At 35.1% G+C, this 17,730-nt stretch overlaps 1 protein-coding gene across 1 annotated transcript in view; it reads left to right on the forward strand.

Annotated features, from left to right (window-relative positions):
* The first annotated feature begins 202 nt into the window (after nt 1–202).
* LOC105384855 (hemicentin-1) overlaps nt 203–17,730 on the forward strand; it is a 91,628-nt gene continuing 74,100 nt past the window's right edge. Inside the window, exon 1 of the mRNA XM_048630141.1 lies at nt 203–408. The gene's annotated coding sequence lies outside the window, so the exon portion shown is untranslated. The remainder of the gene's footprint in view (nt 409–17,730) is intronic.

Raw genomic sequence — 17,730 nt, forward strand, 5'->3', positions numbered from 1 at the left:
CCATAAACCGACTCTTAAATATAGTTTTAGCATGACTGAAACAATTAAACGACTAAATAGCTTCAATGGTCTGTAAACCGCATATATATTCCACCACCGCAACAAATCCAACGGAGGGCCCATGTCATTACAGCTAAAACTAGTGAGCCATTTATTTATAGTTCTCTCGGAGCAAATTAGAAGATTCAGTAGTACAGAGGCGAGCGGCGGCGCGCGCGCTTGTGGAACCAATATGGCGGACGCACGATCGAACGCCGCGCGGTTTTCGAAAAGAAAAGTGTTCGAATTTTGAAAATGACGTGTGGCATTTGTTTCTTCTTTACCGGGAATGGCCAGTTGTGCTGTGCTTGTGACTTGTGACGTGACGGTTAATTTGAAGTGATTGAATTTTGGATATCTAAGATTCAGGTATTTTTTTATTTATTAAGGCCCTGTTTCACAATGTCTGGTTAGTGGCTACCTGTGACATAAAGTAGATGCTGTCACACTCTGTTATTATTTTTTTGACAGTGACAGCATGTATCATTTATGTATTTATCTCACAGGTAGCCACTAACCAGACATTGTGAAACAGGGCCTAAGTATAATTATGATGTAGGTAGTTTTTAAAAGGTTATTTGATTTAAACAACATTTACCTTAAGATATTAGAATTATTAATCATCCAAATCTTAGGTGCGATAGAGACGTTCTGAAACATCATGAAATTGAGGATTTCTTCTTAGCAATAAAAGATTAAAAATGCGTGAGGATTTCTTCTTAGCAATAAAAGATTATTTATCCAATTTTCTATATAACGAAAACATAAGTACCTATTTTAATTGTTCTAGTTTTATATAGACCACCACTGTAGGAAATATTTACTTCAGCGTGCCATAAAAATGTTGTAAGTATAATAAATTTATGGCTTCCTGATGAACCATGACCACAACACATTCGTTAACACTGTATATATTACAGTCATAATTGTGTTTAATTGTTTGTACATAGGTTCGTCTATATTTTGACGTTATTGTACTATTTTCAATAACAACGCCCAGTTATTGTGTGTATGTAGTGGAAAACATCGTGAGGAAACCTGCACATCTAGGTTCTAGATGTGTATTCTAAGTGCATTGTACTTATTCCAAAACGGTGATATGGTTCGCAACCTATCACGTGAGTACAAATGTGCTGCGAAAAGTGGGTGGCTCACTTGTGAGCCACCTCTGACTACCCCTTCGGCGATTACAGTCGTGAGAGCATATACATATACATACGCCCAGTTATTAATTATTGTATAAGCATTTTGTCGTAAATACCTAGAAAATTCAGTGTAAACAAGGATGGACTTGTAAAAATTGTTATTCTATGGTGTTGTAACTTTTTTCCTCGAGCTTACCGTCGCCCTAAATGTTTTTTTTTTTCCGGTGGAAACGTTTTTCTGTTATCTTATATTTTCCAACGTAACCGTATATAGGATTAATACATAACGGTTAAAGACGTGTCAAATCTCTTGTCTTGTAATTAACAAGGTTTTGCAAATATCTAACTGGTATAATTTAAGTTGAAAATTTAGGAGTCCTTTTTAAGAATAGAGTTTTTTCAGCTTCATCTAGAGTATTTATCCTTACGGAGAAAAACTACTAACAAAAGCCCACTCCCAAATACGACACAAATAGACAGGTTTTGCTCATATTTCGATGTTCGAAAATCGTTGCAAATCACCCCGGGCTGAGTGAAAAGCACTTATCACAGATTACACTACAGACTAAGTTTTGGCAGAGATAATACTAATATGAATTTTAGTAAAAATTCTGCATGTGAGACTGAATTAAAACCAGCGTAACTTTATCAATAACAAAGAAAATCCTTTATGAGAAAGTATAGTTCACTTTTTCAGTAAGAAAATACTTATACGTATGTAGTACAGACGATATGCAGAAGATAGTATATTGTAGTTTCAATATCTGGAAAAAAAGATTATTTCAGCGTTTCATTTAAGCTTCTAGCATTCAGTTCAGTAAGAGAATACACTCGAGTTGGTAATGTAGGTTTTTACAAATAACTGTATTTGTAAAATTGCCTATATACAATTATATAGGTATGTGGAAAATTATTTTTCGAATTTATAAAAACAAACCTAAAAGTATCTAGTATATCATCATACCGAAAGTAATGTTAGTCAAAAATAAATGTCTGACTCTGTATTGAATTAGACACTAATTAAGTAACTTCGTTTTGACATCGCGATAAGTAAAATTACTCTAAACGGACTGTAGCAAAAGGAACAAGATTGTATTGCCTGGCGAACGCAACACTGTCAACTGGTATTGTTAGTTTTGACAGATCAATAATGGTTATTCTTCTGTACCTAATAAATTTTGCTGTGAAGACCCTGATAGGTTATCATAGAATAGATAGACATGACAATTTTTTACCAACTCTGAAAAAAAGAAGCAAATTATCAATTTGTATGTACAACAATGTAACAAATAAAAAAAAAATGGCCACACACTAACAAAACTCTTTAAAATTGCAAAAACTAATTGAATATTATAAATATTTAAAAATATTTTTTTATAAATCATTTTAATTTCCTAGATCTGTGTTGTCGTTTTTGTTAGAAAAAGTTTAGAAACTTACAATTACTCTGACATAATTATGTAGGCAACAAAAATAATTTACTATTGTAAGATAACCTTCCTGCACCAGCATTAATGCTCCTAAAAACAATTTAATATTGTCAGATTATCTGTTTATTATTAACAGCACCTTTCTTTACCCTCCCGAATCTCTCATCTCTTCTACAACTCTCACTCGCTACTCTTTGCGCCCGTGAGTACAATAACAGCATCTTTACCCTCCCGAATCTCTCGTCTCTTCTATAACACACACTCGCTACTCTTTGCCCGCGGGTCCCCTATAACCATCGCGTGGGACTGTGCTGTACCTGTCCAATTGAAACATCCTCTATGACGGTGACACCAGAGTCTCTCGGTGCGAATATCACCGCCATTCATTAGTCACAAGGTCGCTTATCGGTGGTAATCGTCCACCAATAGGTATCGGTATCGGAGCAAACCTATTGTCATTTATAAATGTATGGAGAAACGGCGTCGGCAATGATAGATCTTGATATCCGAAATAAGGAATTATTATTATTATTTTGGTTTCTGACTTATTTCAGCTCGGTTTCTTCTATAAGAACCGGTGATTGATGATGCACACGGGCCTAGGCCAAGTGAGCATCATTTTCTAAAGTTGTAGATGTTTGTCTTTGAGATGGCTGGTCGGTTTGCAAGAACTTGCGAACTAATCTGCATGTATTCAATATGGCTGCTTTTTGTAAGATGGTGTAGGTATGTGTAGGAAGATCTAACGCTTTTAATGATTGGTCTAACTGTTTCGGTATAACTCCTGTTGTTGATAATACTATGGGTACTATAGACGCTGATTTTAAACGCCACATGCGGGTTACTTCGTCTTTAAGGTCGGTATATTTGCTTAGTTTTTCTGAGATTGTGCTTTGTAGATTGTGAGTATTAGGAATTGCAATGTCTATAATCTGGGCAGTTTTTTGTTGCTTGTGTATTATGGTAATGTCGGGTCTATTGAAGTGAGTGGTTCGATCTGTTAAAATAGCTCTATCGAAGTAAAGTTTGTGTGTATTGCTTTCTAGAACAACTTCTGGAACATATTTGTAGTACGGTATGGCTGGTTGCGGTAGGAGACTATACTTTATTGCGAGCTGTTGATGAATTATATTTGCGACTTGGTCATGACGATGTTTATACTCAGTTTGGACTCTAGATTTACATGCGCCTGTAATATGTTGGATTGTTTCTGGTGCTGAGTTGCATTTGCGGCATTTATCATTCTGGGAGCCTGGTAGTTTCATGATGTGCTTCTGATAGTTCTTGGTTTCAATGACTTGGTCTTGTATTGCGATGATGAATCCTTCAGTCTCCGGGAAGAGTTCCCCGCGACGGAGCCACTCGTGCGACGCAAGCTTGTCGACGTTGGGTTGGCTCAGGTCGTGGGGGTGTCTTCCATGAAGAGATTTTCCGCTCCACTCACGTAATTTGTCGTCTTTTTCTAGTTGTTCTTCATTAGGTTGTGATTCGTAGTCTCTAAGGTTTAGGGGAGTTAATTTACTATCAGTATTTACTATTTCTTTGTAAATTGTGGATGTTTTGGCTTTTTCATGGAAGTAGTGTCGGAGCGATTGGATTTGCTTGTTATGTAGGTTCTTGATGTCTATAATACCTCGTCCACCTTCACTTCGCGGCAATGTTTGTCGTTGTATGCAAGCTCTGGGGTGATGTTTCCTAAATTTAGTCATAGTTGTGTTTACAATGCGTTGTAGGTTCTTTAATTCTGTTTTGGACCAGTTAATTATTCCAAAAGAGTAAGTTAAAATAGGTATAGCATAGGTGTTAATTGCTTTGACTGTATTTGCTGAATTAAGTTGAGTTTTTAAAATTGAGTTTAGTCTGTGTTTGAATTGTTGAATAAGTTTGGTTTTGGTATCTTTGTACTGTATCTGTTTATTTTGACATTTTTTATTATTATTATTATTATATGTTCTCTTATATTTTCACTCCTTTTGGAGGTATATTCCCTATCTCACGGGCGTAAGCCAAGTGAGGAGGGCCTAAATTTGGGATGAAATGACGGAGGTTGTGAGGAATTTTCTGGTGATGCGGCATGTGTTTAATATGGTGGCTTTTTGTAGGGTGTAAATGATAGATTTTGGGACGTTAATGGTTTCCAGGCTATTTTTAAGGGTTTTTGGGATGATTCCAGTCGATGATAAAACTATAGGGACGATGTGAATTGATTGGGCGCGCCACTGGGTTTTATTATTATTATTATTAATGCCGATGAAGTAGACGCACTTGTGTGGCATTGCAACCAGTTGTACTGTACGTAAAATTATTGTTATCAGCCAAAATTTTCATCTTCAGCGTTTCAGTTGTTGACTGCAAGGGGTGTGCCGGACGTAATTGTAAGTTATACTCGTAGTGTTGATACGTCACTTGGGGTGGCTTTGCAGCCTTTGAAGGTTTTTGCTTGATGCTTCTTAACAATCTCTAAAGTCATCATCATTATTTGATAACCAAAGTCATCATCAGTATTTGACTACTGCGCCAGCCCCCGTAAAATACCTACACACCTATATTTACAAAACAATAATTTATTTATGTAAAAGTATAATTCAAAACACGGCAATTTGCAAAGGAAAACATTGTCGAAGTCTTTACTTAAATTGTCGGCGACAAACCACTCTCCTACAACAGAACATTAAAGCCCCAATCGGTTCCTTTTAGGCTAATAATGTTGCTAGGCTCACGGATTACAGGGTTGCCACAACAACGCGAAACGGGAATATTAATATAATCACCGCCCACGCGCTAAGCAAACCAAATCTGGCGAGGTTCAAAGGACTGTAGGTTACTGTGTATTTTTTTATATAGATATTGGAGTTTCTTTAATGGCTAAAGGTTATGATAAAGTACCATTGCTGTTTTGATTTGAAAAATAATATACCTTAGATAAAGTTTGATCAGATTCGGGATATAGTACTACATCAGCGTAATTATCTATAATTATGAACTATAACTCTATGAGTGTAGCAGGTATAAGGATATAATCTAGGGGCCAGTTGCACAAACATATTAAATGTAGATTTAGTGTCAAATCTCGATTTAAGCCATAAATTTGTATGAAGTGACTTTTCTTAAATCGAGATTACTAGATTTAATATGTTTGTCACCCTAAGAATTTTCAGATTTTTATCCTAATTCAGGTTCACTATTCACAATATAATAGTCTAGTAATGTTTAAACGGATTTAAGTAAGAAATTCTTGTAAAAAAATACTTAGAATGCTCATCACGACTTCAAACACGAACAAAAGAAGATCACACGACTAAGCTAGACATGAGAAGAGCTGTCAACTGAACAAAATGACACAGAGTTATAATTAACAGCAAATAGCTCACGACTTACATCTATTATTATGAAAACATTGCAACAGCTATACTTATTGCATTGAAAGGTATCAAGTTCACAAGGATTTGAATATTCCATACAAATTAATTGAAAATACAAAATTTGTTCTACCACAGAATAATGTAATCACAGCTGGATATATTTAGATGGATGTATGGTATATAAGATCACTACCAAGGTACGCGACAGTTTCATCCAAATGGGGCCTGCAGAGGAAACCAAGGTGTGGATGTAGAAACCGTGGTCACATCGAGGATTCCGTGTTATTCAAACCATCGATCGATAGATCCCATGGGTATAAAATTTATGGATAGACCATGAAAAAATTCACCGTATGAACAATTGAACATTATTCGCACTTTTATTGCTACCACCGATCCCTTGCTAACCGTACAAGCCAAGCCATGCATCAAATTGAATGACCACAACAAGAGATGAACTCAAAAGTCCATTTATTTCAATAAATTCCTCAAAGAGCGAATATTTCGGACCCGTATATCACGGGGCGGAAGTTGTGTCTCACAATTTAGATTGACAAATGGTTACCTACATCCGGTGTGGATGAAAATTCCGATTGTTTCATATTGGACGTAATAAAGAACAGGGCGGTTATTCTGGACACACGAACAAGCCATCGCAAGTTCACGATCGCACCCGGAGGGTTACTCTTTATTGACGAAAAACGAACGAACGGGATCTGTCGTACATTCGACACAAAGTCAAAGTCTATGTTTTGCTTCATTTGTATACTGGCGGCGGCGCTGCATTTTACCTATTTAATTTGTGTCTGCAAACATTTCCTTACCACTATTTTATTATTATTATAAATTCTTTATTGCACATAAAAACATTGTACAAAGGCGAACTTAATGCTAGTAGCATTCTCTACCAGTTAACCTTTGGTGGTGTCGAGAAAGTGGTTGGTAGTGCGATAGGCTGAGAGGAGAGAAGTTTACCAGTATTTTATCCTATCAAAACTTACACTTCAGCCTTGGAGTCTCACAGTCCCCTCAGAAAATCGCATTTTAACATTGAAATCGCGTTGTCAACGCTGTTGTACGCAGAATAGGGGCTGGCCTATTGCCCCGTTGGCTTCGTTAGTGGATCACCGGCCGTGAAAGTGCTCTTAATAAAGGACTCAATATCAAATACATTGTAGTGCGTTATTGCTTGCTCTAGTTCGGAATATTAGACGTCTATTTCTCATGTAAAATGAATAAAACGGTTGGTATTTGTTAAACAGTAAAACTCTCAGAACGTTCCAAATTAAACTTGCATTATAACAATGAAGCGAATGCGAAATTAAAACAAGTTTTTATGCATGATCTAGTGATAGAGTGAGTCGTAAAGTAAATAGGGTTGTCAGAGACAAAATACATTTTCATTAATTTCCCATCATCCACAATTGGTTCCACCATAAAGTTTTTATCTGTGGTAACGATAAAATTATTATTCTGTCCACAATGAAAAACCCAGTAGGAGGCAAATTGACATTAATGAAAGACCGATCAGAAATAAACATGCTGATGGAAACAGTATAATAGAATAATTAAACCACCGCGATAAATTATTATAAATAAAAGAAATACAGAGATGATCACAATTTGACGGCATCTTATTTTCAAAATGGTTTATCCAATTCAAACTCACAGCGTCGTTTGGAAAGTCGTTTTAATTTGTTTAGCTCAATGAAATGTAGCTGCTAATAGATATACATAAATGATCGTAATTCTTTCTTCTAATCTTTTTTTAAGCACGTACTTCATTTGTTTGTGGCCCCGTGTTTATAATAATATATGTCAGACAATCAATGTTTGTATGCATACTAGCAATAGGAAATCATTTATCTGTGTTTGTTGAATCATTGCGGTTTGGGTGCCGGCTGTGCAGTATTATTGAAGTTAATTCACCAAACATGTAGGTAATTTCATTTTGATAAATTTGATAATGGCAATAGGTTGTAATATTTAATTAGAGAATTATTATGTGTGTCCCTTGCCACGGATTTCTACCCTTTTCAAAGCAAGTAATATAAAAAAGTCTTCACAGTAGAATTAATTAAGATCATAAACCTTTACTACCTTCTGAGTGGAATAACTAGGTTGAAATTTCCTCTAATCATCATTAAATGCGGTAAGTAAGTGAAGAAAAATTTTATGCAAAAAAAGTGTCGTCAACTATTTTTTGTCAAGATGTTTACGCGTGGTACAAGGCACAGCATTGGACGCTGAAACAATTATAGCATATCGTTTAAGAAAGTAGTGGCACTTTCCACCAATCACAGCGCTAAGGGTATGTAAACTTGAATTTAGGTAAAGATGCCAATTTAAATCAAAACTTTCTTTTTCATACCAATGAGCAAGTTCTCCATTGAACCATTTTTCCAGAGATTGCACAAAATTATTCGAATTCATTGTATTTTTTACAAAATTATAAAAAAAAACTGTATTGAAGGGCATGGGACACCCTGTATAATATGTTAGCATTGTGAATCTCAAACTAAATCTTACTGGTGTAGGTACACCAATAAACAGTGTATAACTTGGGCCGCTTCCCAGATAATCATCAGCTATGTCGTGTTGTGCAGTTCTATTAGTCGTAATTGATGCAGTTACGTCGCCGACACCGCACACTATCACGACGCTCAGTGGCTGCAGGAGTTGTCACGTGGCGCGCGATTGGCTGTGAGATACGATCGCTTCGGCTACCATTGGTGGTTGATGAATATGCTGAGTGAGTAGATATGTACTGTGTTGTGTCGAAATTTTAGGGTGAATTACAAACTGTTTTATTGAAAAGAGACGCAAGTCAAATATAGTGTTAAAATTATTTGATGCAGATTGAAGTCATGATTTTTTCTTCTGTACTTAGGTATGTAGATAAATAATAAAAAAAAATAGGTATTTACTTAATTCTCAGGTTCATTCTATTTGACAGTATGAAAAAACTCCTCCTTGTTACGAGACGTTTAAAAGTAAAAACCAGCCTATATGTATTGTAAAACAACAAAAAAGATAAATCGGAAAACAAGATGATCCTCAAAACTAACACACTTAACTTATGCGAGTATGTCCACACGAGTAGAGTTCAGACCAAAGAGCTGACGACAATAGTGTGGCAATCTTTTCATATGTAAATAAACATATTTACGGAGATATGGGACGTAGCTTGTGAAACGAAGATACGTATGCTCGATTCGAATGAAAAAAAAAATGTTTTTTTTTATTATTGATAAAAAACAGGCATATAGTCATTTTACAATTTTAAAGAACTTGATCTAGTGTTCAATTGAATAAATTGTTTCCTACGGATGTGCACCTACAGACGTTTATGTGAGAGAAAACGGAACTCAATCGTAAATAAACAACACTACATTATTTCTGGTTAAAAAAAAACTACATTTTTATTATTTATACATCTGCAATCATCTTTATTCTTATTTCTAAACTTTCATCCTAAATCTGTCACCCTCGTTCCAAAGTCACATCAAATTTAGAAAAATACTGGCAGCTTATAAACATTACAGCGAGTTTGATGGCGGCTACAAATAAACGTCAAATTAAGAGGAAAAATATCACAAACAGCGAATAAATTAAGCATCCACGAAGGAGCAACTAAGAGCGGTGCTGATCCAAAAATGGATTTTGACGACCAAGATATCCTTGTCCCTTCTACGGGCAAATTTAAACTTAATGACCGAGTGGGAAGGATGAAATTAGATGTAGGTCTATGTTGGTTTTAAGATTAGTTATAGTATAGCTTTTGATGTATATTTCTTTGATCTAAGTGACATTTGGTAAACTGTTAATGAGTTGTGACGTTTGGGGCTCTTTCGATGGAGCACATTTTAAATGCATCGTATGCTTTTGTTTCGAGATTCTGTGAAATCTTTTGTTCATATTTATTTGGATAAGTAGCATCGATTTTATTAAAGACGATTGTGATTGATAAGTGGAGGATTGTTTATTTCACTTGGATTATTTTGCTTCCTGTTCTAGGTATTTTCATTTTTCTTTTTTCATGAACTTTTTATGCTATTTGAGCTGGTTAAAAGAGCCACTATTTTCTTAACTTTCAACATCTTCTAAGATTAGACGATTCATATTTCAAACACGTCACTAAAAATAGCGACCCTTTATTACTAACCTGTCATTTTTCCAAAATATATCTGTCAAACGAAACTGTTCAGAATTCCTGTCGCAGAGTGGGTGTGTAAGTAACCATAAAAATTTAAAAAGGGTGCTAGTTATGGAAAATTGATAGTTGAAAATGTGTATTCTAAAGTTGGATATAGATTAATGAAGTGTAGAGTGACAAGGGTGCTCGCGGTTCACGTTGAGTTATGGTTAGTATGACAAAGTGCTAGGATTAGGGATGGACAGACACGTGGCGAGCGTCACTTCTGCTAGGTCTCGTGGTGTCATGGCAGCGAAATGACATGGTTTTTCTATTAATTAACGATCATGAGCATAGCTAAAAGTGAATAGTTTATTATATTTATTATTCTTGTTTATTATTATTATTATTATTTGAATTATATGTAATAATTAACACATAAAAAACAAAATTAAAAAAATGAATTAGTTTAGCTTAGCAATGAAAAACACCAAATAGGTAAATTGTTTACCGCCTGAGCATGTCATATTAAATTTGAGGTACAAAAGCGAATACAAGCGCGTACAAAACTACTATTCATTCATGTCAGTTAAATTTAGACGTAGAAATTGACGCGGCCACCTCAGAATAAAGATGGAATGTGTGAATGTAGGCAGGTTGTGAGATAAATGTTTGTAAGCAACGTCCTTTTGTAATGATTAAGCAATAATTATTCATGTATTACTAACCTGAAACGGTGTAAATTTTCCGTGTATTTATATAATGTTTTAGTGTTTAAACAGGTAGCAGAACTAGATTTTATCTTAAAAGAGTGTAATCTTGTTCTAATTGAACAATATAAACTAAATTTCTATTATATCATCACTGGGCCTTTAGACATCCACTCCTGGACATCGGACTCAACTAAGGCCGAATAAATAATAATCCATAGTTCACGTTAAATTATAATAGGTACGGTCAGGTGCAGAGAAACCTGACCCCCCTTTCATAGTAACAATGCTTCTGAGGGGGGTCAGGTTTTTCTGCCCCTTACTGTACCTACTTCAGATTTTTCGCAGGAGATTCGTATCTCCAAGGATGTTCAGTGGGAATCTTAATATCTAATTATAATAGCTATTTCCTGAGTTTTTTTTATATTCAAAATATAATATGTTTTTCCTGAGTTTTTTTTTATTTAATGCGTTATTTATTTATAGAACATTTGACGCACAATCTACAAAAAAGCTAATCTCCTGTTTTCGTCTTCTCCCGAGCGGCACGGAACAGCTGTTACATGTATGATTCACTGAAAATATACACATTTTTTAGAATTATTGCTTTAGTCGATAAAACGTAAGCGTTGAGGTTGTTTTATGTACTACATGAGCAAAAATATAAAAAATAATGTCAAATAGTTATTTTTAAAAAATTGTTATAAGAAGGCGCCTTCTCTAAGGTACGTATAATCGCTACGTTTTTGTGAATCTAGATTTTAACGACAGAGAGATTTAATAACTTCACATATTATTTAATTATACATATACTATCATTGTTTTTTTCTTTCAAAAATGCATGTTAATATTGAATTTGCAATTTTTCACCCAACACTCTACTAGCACCTAAATCCGCTGACCACTCCGCGCGCAAACAAATTAATATTAATTCCTCTCATTTATAAACTCCAGTCGTATTCATAAAAAAGCCCTTTGGCTGGTAGACCTCCAGATGTTTACTTATAATTAATCTTAGGGACCCTCAGTTCAGGAAAATAAACCTTTTCATTGACTTGTAGAACCAAATTGCCTTAATTTGGCTTTTTAAACGTACGTTCCATGTTTTGATAGGACGGCGGCGGTAGCGGCGAGCGTTTTCACAAAATGGTTGAAATTACTTTGATCGAGTGTTCGCTCAGCTCTAGATATTATATTGAATTATACACAAATATACAGTTTTAACACAAAACCGCTTAAATTAAAACGCAGCAACAGCAACGCCTTGCACTACTGAACTTAACTGTACTCGTTTTCAGGGTAGGCGGTGCATTGATACACCTATTTTGTTGCCAGTGTTTCGTCAATGTTATCGTAATAGAGGCGACCTTTTTGCCAAGAAACCGCCGCAAATAAAACCCAAAATGCACCTATCTATCTATACTTAGAAATTTATCACCACAATACATAAAAATAATTATATATTCTGTCGAAGAAGAATTTGTACGCCCATTAAAGGACAGGACATAATATATACATATAACGCACTCTTATGTATTACTATCATCTTTAAACCTATCACAATTAAACGATTTTTATTCCTTTTTTCTATTTCTAGAATTATTCACCCCTGAAAGAGGTTATACCTACACTCTGCCCTCAAACGGAACCACTTCCAATGGCAGGCATTCCTAGCGTTCCGATCCACGCGATCTCAGAAGAAGTTTCTTGGAATCGCAGCACTTCGTTAGTTATAAATACAAACGTGGCGCCACGGCAATTAGCCAGCCCGTGACTGGGTGAAATGGAACGACACTGCGTTTGAGAAGAGAGGAACGAATCGTCAATTAGCTGTCAAAATTAGACGAGCTAGTTTTAAATACCTAGCTGGTACGTTTAAAAAAAAGCTAAGTGCCAATTTCGCCATAGACGGTTATCTAACCGACAGGGATTGATTTATAAATTAAACGTCATCTCCATATAAAAATCATGACAGATGTGTCAAAAGTCAACCAGTACTCCCTGGTTATGCTCTAACCGACTATGGAGAAATTGGCACTTGATATATAAAAGGAGAAATTGACTGACTGACTGACATATCAACGCACAGCCTAAACGGCTAAACGTAGGCACTTGAAATCTGGAAGGGACGTTTAATTATATAAACAGAAATGACAGTTTATTTTCAAGAAAAAATACGTTTTAGATGCGTGGGTCGATCTAAGTTCAGTGGGAAATACTCTGAATATATTTACTTACGTAAGTGTGTTTATGTAAGAAATTGATAATCGTTTGAAATCAGCTGAAGGTAGATTTACTCCAAATCTCCTTTCTAAATATACCTTCTGGAAATATCTGCGCGTGCACACCCACACAGGAATATTCGAAATTATTCCCTGATTTATACACACTCCTACTTATCTAGTACCTTAGATTAACAATATACGAAGTAGATGGTGTGTCACATACAAAAAGACTGTACATTTTCTTTACTATCAAACCGTTTTACGTTCAACATAATGACCATTGAATAAAGTAAAAATCTTCTGTCCGACTAATTCAAAATAAAAGCTCAGATGTAGAATTGGAGTGTTATCTGTCGAGAGGTTTCTTTTGCACGGCCACTACATCTAGTTGGTATATTGTTAATCTGAGTCTACTACATTTACTTCTACTGACATTTTTACGAGCGTTACAGTAATTTTGTGTCATAAAAATGATTTTATCTCAATCCCCTTGAGAGTTTCTGAAAATGATTTAGACATCACTATTATAAATTACTTACGGCAAGGCTGCGGGCTGATTGTAGTCACAACATTGTAATTGTCAATGTTTGGATAAACTTTGGCTTGCTTTTAAAAGTTAGTAACTTTGCTTAGAAGATATTAAAATCTTGAATATAGATTTAGGGCGTCTTGCATAACAAAGTTAATCAAAATTAAATCTATGACCTCTTGCTCTGACATTATACTGTCAGAGCAAGAGACAAACTATTTAATTTTATTTAACTTTGTTATGCAAGTCACCCTTAGTATTAAATCACGATATAAAGAGACGTCATACAAATTTATGGCAATCTAGATTTTAATAAAATGTGCAAGTCGGCCTAATAATATAAGTACTACACAGCAGTGGCGAAAAGTCCACACAAGCCGATTATCATCCATCCGCTTTCATTTTGGATTGACTGATTTGCAGCCTCTAATACTTAAGCAGTGTCTGTCAAACATTACGACATATCCATATAACTTAGGTATATCACTTTCCAATTCCTGAGGGCAGATAATATCTGCATCTATATTATATGCAGAAGTCTTATGTCGTAATTTGAACAAATAACCTTAAAATAACGTTTATCATAGGGGAACACACCCCTCAATACAAGTTGATGAGTATCCGGCACGATCTATCGATGATGATAATATTTGTTGCGACGACAGCATCGTTTGTCATCTGTTCTTGTCGACAAGAGGGTGCACTGATTACGATCATAGGGGTCCGTTTCTTACCAATACACATCCAGCTGCCGCTTCACGGATTCTTTATAGACGTAGATCATCATCATCATCATCATCATCAGCCAATAATCATCCACTGCTGGACATAGGCCTCTCCCAAGGAGCGCTACAACACTCGGTCCTCGGCCTTCCTCATCCAACCACTAGGTACCCGCCACCCGCCTAAGGTCGTCAGTCCAGCGGGCAGGAGGGCGTCCGTATAGACGTAGATAAATGTCACTATATCGCGATTCACTATAAATACGGCGCTGTGATTGGAGTAACGCGCCGTAAACGAGTTTATCTACGAGTAGAGTCGATATTGACGTCGTTTCATATTCATAAAGTACTTACCTAAGTATAGTGAGAAGTACGTAAGGAAGTATTGTTCTAGTAGTACATATTAACTAGTGCCTTATTGTATTGTAACTATACTAGTTACAGGAATATCAATAAAGATTGGCAGTTCTAGGCCGCACATCAACATTTATTAACTAAAAGATAGATTTAAGATAAAATGGACACATATTCTAGTAAGAGACTGTTTGCATAGTGCCTACCCATTGTTTGGTTCAGATGCGTGTTTTGAAACTATACAAGGCCAGAACGCAGAGGCTGGGACTGCTCGCGTATATTTTCAAATTAAAATGGTGCCATGATTTACTTGAAAGTATACAAGGCCATTACGCACTAATTGCGTATATTTTCAAGTAAGTTAGGCCAAAATTATGGCTTGAAAATATACTGCAGCAGTTACCACTGCGTACTAATCGTGTATATTTTCAAGCGCCAAGCGGCAATGCGAACACTTGAAACTATACGTGATTAGTTACCAGGTAGTTATTTTGAATTGATGCTCTTACTTTCTTTCATGCGAAATAGTAATAAGTCTATTGCTTTCTAAACATTGCATCATTATTCCGCACTTGGCATTGTTTTCGTAACCTGTTTTTTTATTAACATCGAACAGTTAAAAATTAAATTGATTTAAATTAAACTGTAGAACTGTTGTTAATAGTAAAAATGATCTCAGAAGAGTGTGTAGAACATCCCACAAATGTACTTTAATATTGCCGACGGCTTCATTAATTCTTTTCCGTTCAGGAGCTATCGTCACTGGAACTTTTTCATTGCTCGTGAGTGTAGTAGGTATTACTCTTAATTCATATAAATAATATAAGATATTACTATTCTTACTAGCAAGTATGATTGCTATAAATATAATTTTATCAATAAAATTAGGGCTTGTTCATCTTTATTTATTAACATTCTATAGGTATGACAGGCAGAACAAGTAAATTATAGTCATATAGGTACATTTACCGAAATAGTTAAGTAAATCAGAATCAGCATGTAGGTATAAATTATATGCGACAAGTACGCCAATCAAGCAATGTGCGTAATAGCAATGTATATTTTCAAGAACGATTCAGTAAATCCCAACTTGAAAGTATACGCGATTAGTACGCACAAATCGTGTATATTTTCAAGTAAAATATTATTATTTTTTACTTGAAACTATACAGTGCTAGTACACTATGGGTGCGTTCTGGCCTTGTATAGTTTCAAAACATGCGGTTCAGATACTAACACACAGACATAAATTTTTAACACTCAAGACCAATTGAAAAAAAGTTTCTTATTATGACCGGCCAATCTTTGTGATACACGGCAACACGGTGATAAACTCAAGTTTTGCTCTCATGTCACCACCACGTCAATATAATAAGAAACCAACACCAATCTCTTCTAAGTATCCTCATGTATACACGCCCCTTTATTCAAAGGAAAAATGCCTTATTTACAAGAAGCAATAAATTAAGTTATTAATTTACTTATCTGTAATGATAATTACTAAAGCGAACGTCAGAATTTCAACGTAAAACACAAATTTAATTCAGCAAATAAAAGTTTAACGGCTCCAAATTAAGTTAATGTTGGAACTGAAACACAAAATGAGGTTATCATCCCATGAATTCATAATTTTGGACAAAAATACATAACTCTTGCTGTCATTTCCACGAGAAACGATAAACAAGTGACAGGCGAGGAACCCGCATAATTTCACAAGTATTTATATCTTTGTGAATTCATGGAGAAATTATGAAATACATAAACTTTCGGATTATTTATTTTTGTGTCATTTCAAAAGGAAGGAACCTTATCCTTACTAAACAACACATATCTTTAAAATTTTAATTAGTAAATACACTTAGGGTCACTATAGTGTCAGAGTAGCCAGCAATACGTAAATTTTATTGATGAAACGATGAAACAGTTTGGTGCAAGTCACCGTTAGTAACTTAAATAATTTAAATATCTTAATTCATTATTTTTTTATCACTGAAACAATGAAACCTTCTGTAAGTACATCCTTTAGCCACGTATAATATTAATCTCAGTACATACCTACATTTCTATTAATTAGTAAACAATGCCGCCAGCTCCAACAAAGGCAAGCCGAGATAGCTAGTAAACGTAATAATCACATGTAAAATTCACTCTCTATGTAAATACAGTATTTCTGGCTACAGGAGAGAAGCTGTCGTAATTATATTGTCCTTTGTTGCCGAATGTGCGAGCACTGTGGGACAACTAATTGGGATACACACATGTAGGAACATGCAGGGGGAGGGGGGATAGTCTAATTCTCTGCTATCGCTATGGCTTTAATACTGACAGCGGATAACCGACCCAAAATTGTGGCAGGTTCTGTCAGATTCAAAGCGTTAGCGATAGCAGACAAAAAATTAAGGATTTGGTAAAATATACTCGAAAGTTCAAGTGAATAGCACCAAATTACTTCTAAACGGAAAAGTCTAGCTTAAAGACGCCTAAAACTACTAACTAAAAACGTAAAAAATGGGTTTGACATTAATTGTGCTGACAAGTGGATATTTATGCTAACTTGTACTACTTACACACTCACTCACCACAAATCACCAATTTTCCACGTGCATTTTTAAGTAGGTAAGTACTTAAAAAGTTTGTCGCCTCTACATCATTTGTTTATTTGCAATGTTATTATGTAAATTATAATAACTTAACTTGTGTGGTTAATTAAAAACTTTAATGAAGTAAAATTTAATGAAACTACACGTATATTATCCCAGCCAGCACAGTTTAAGCTGGGGCGAAATTGTATAATATTTAAAATATTAAGTTTTCTGTGCACGTTGTTCCAGTAAATTAGATTAAATTTTAATTTGCCGACAACCTGCTATTTGTTTCTATGCATTGTGTGAATTTTAGACAAAACTACTTGCCCTAGTTACCTTGTCTGAAATTATAATATGTGAAGGGTGGACCTGATGCGCTTGCTTGTGTACAGGAATTATACCAAATCCTGTTATAATAATTATATATTTTACACGGTATATATTTTTCACGGATTTAGTTTTAATGAGCTTTTTTAAGTAAGTAACGAATATTT

This window comes from Plutella xylostella, chromosome 25 (assembly GCF_932276165.1).
Source record: "Plutella xylostella chromosome 25, ilPluXylo3.1, whole genome shotgun sequence".
NCBI lineage: Eukaryota > Metazoa > Arthropoda > Insecta > Lepidoptera > Plutellidae > Plutella > Plutella xylostella.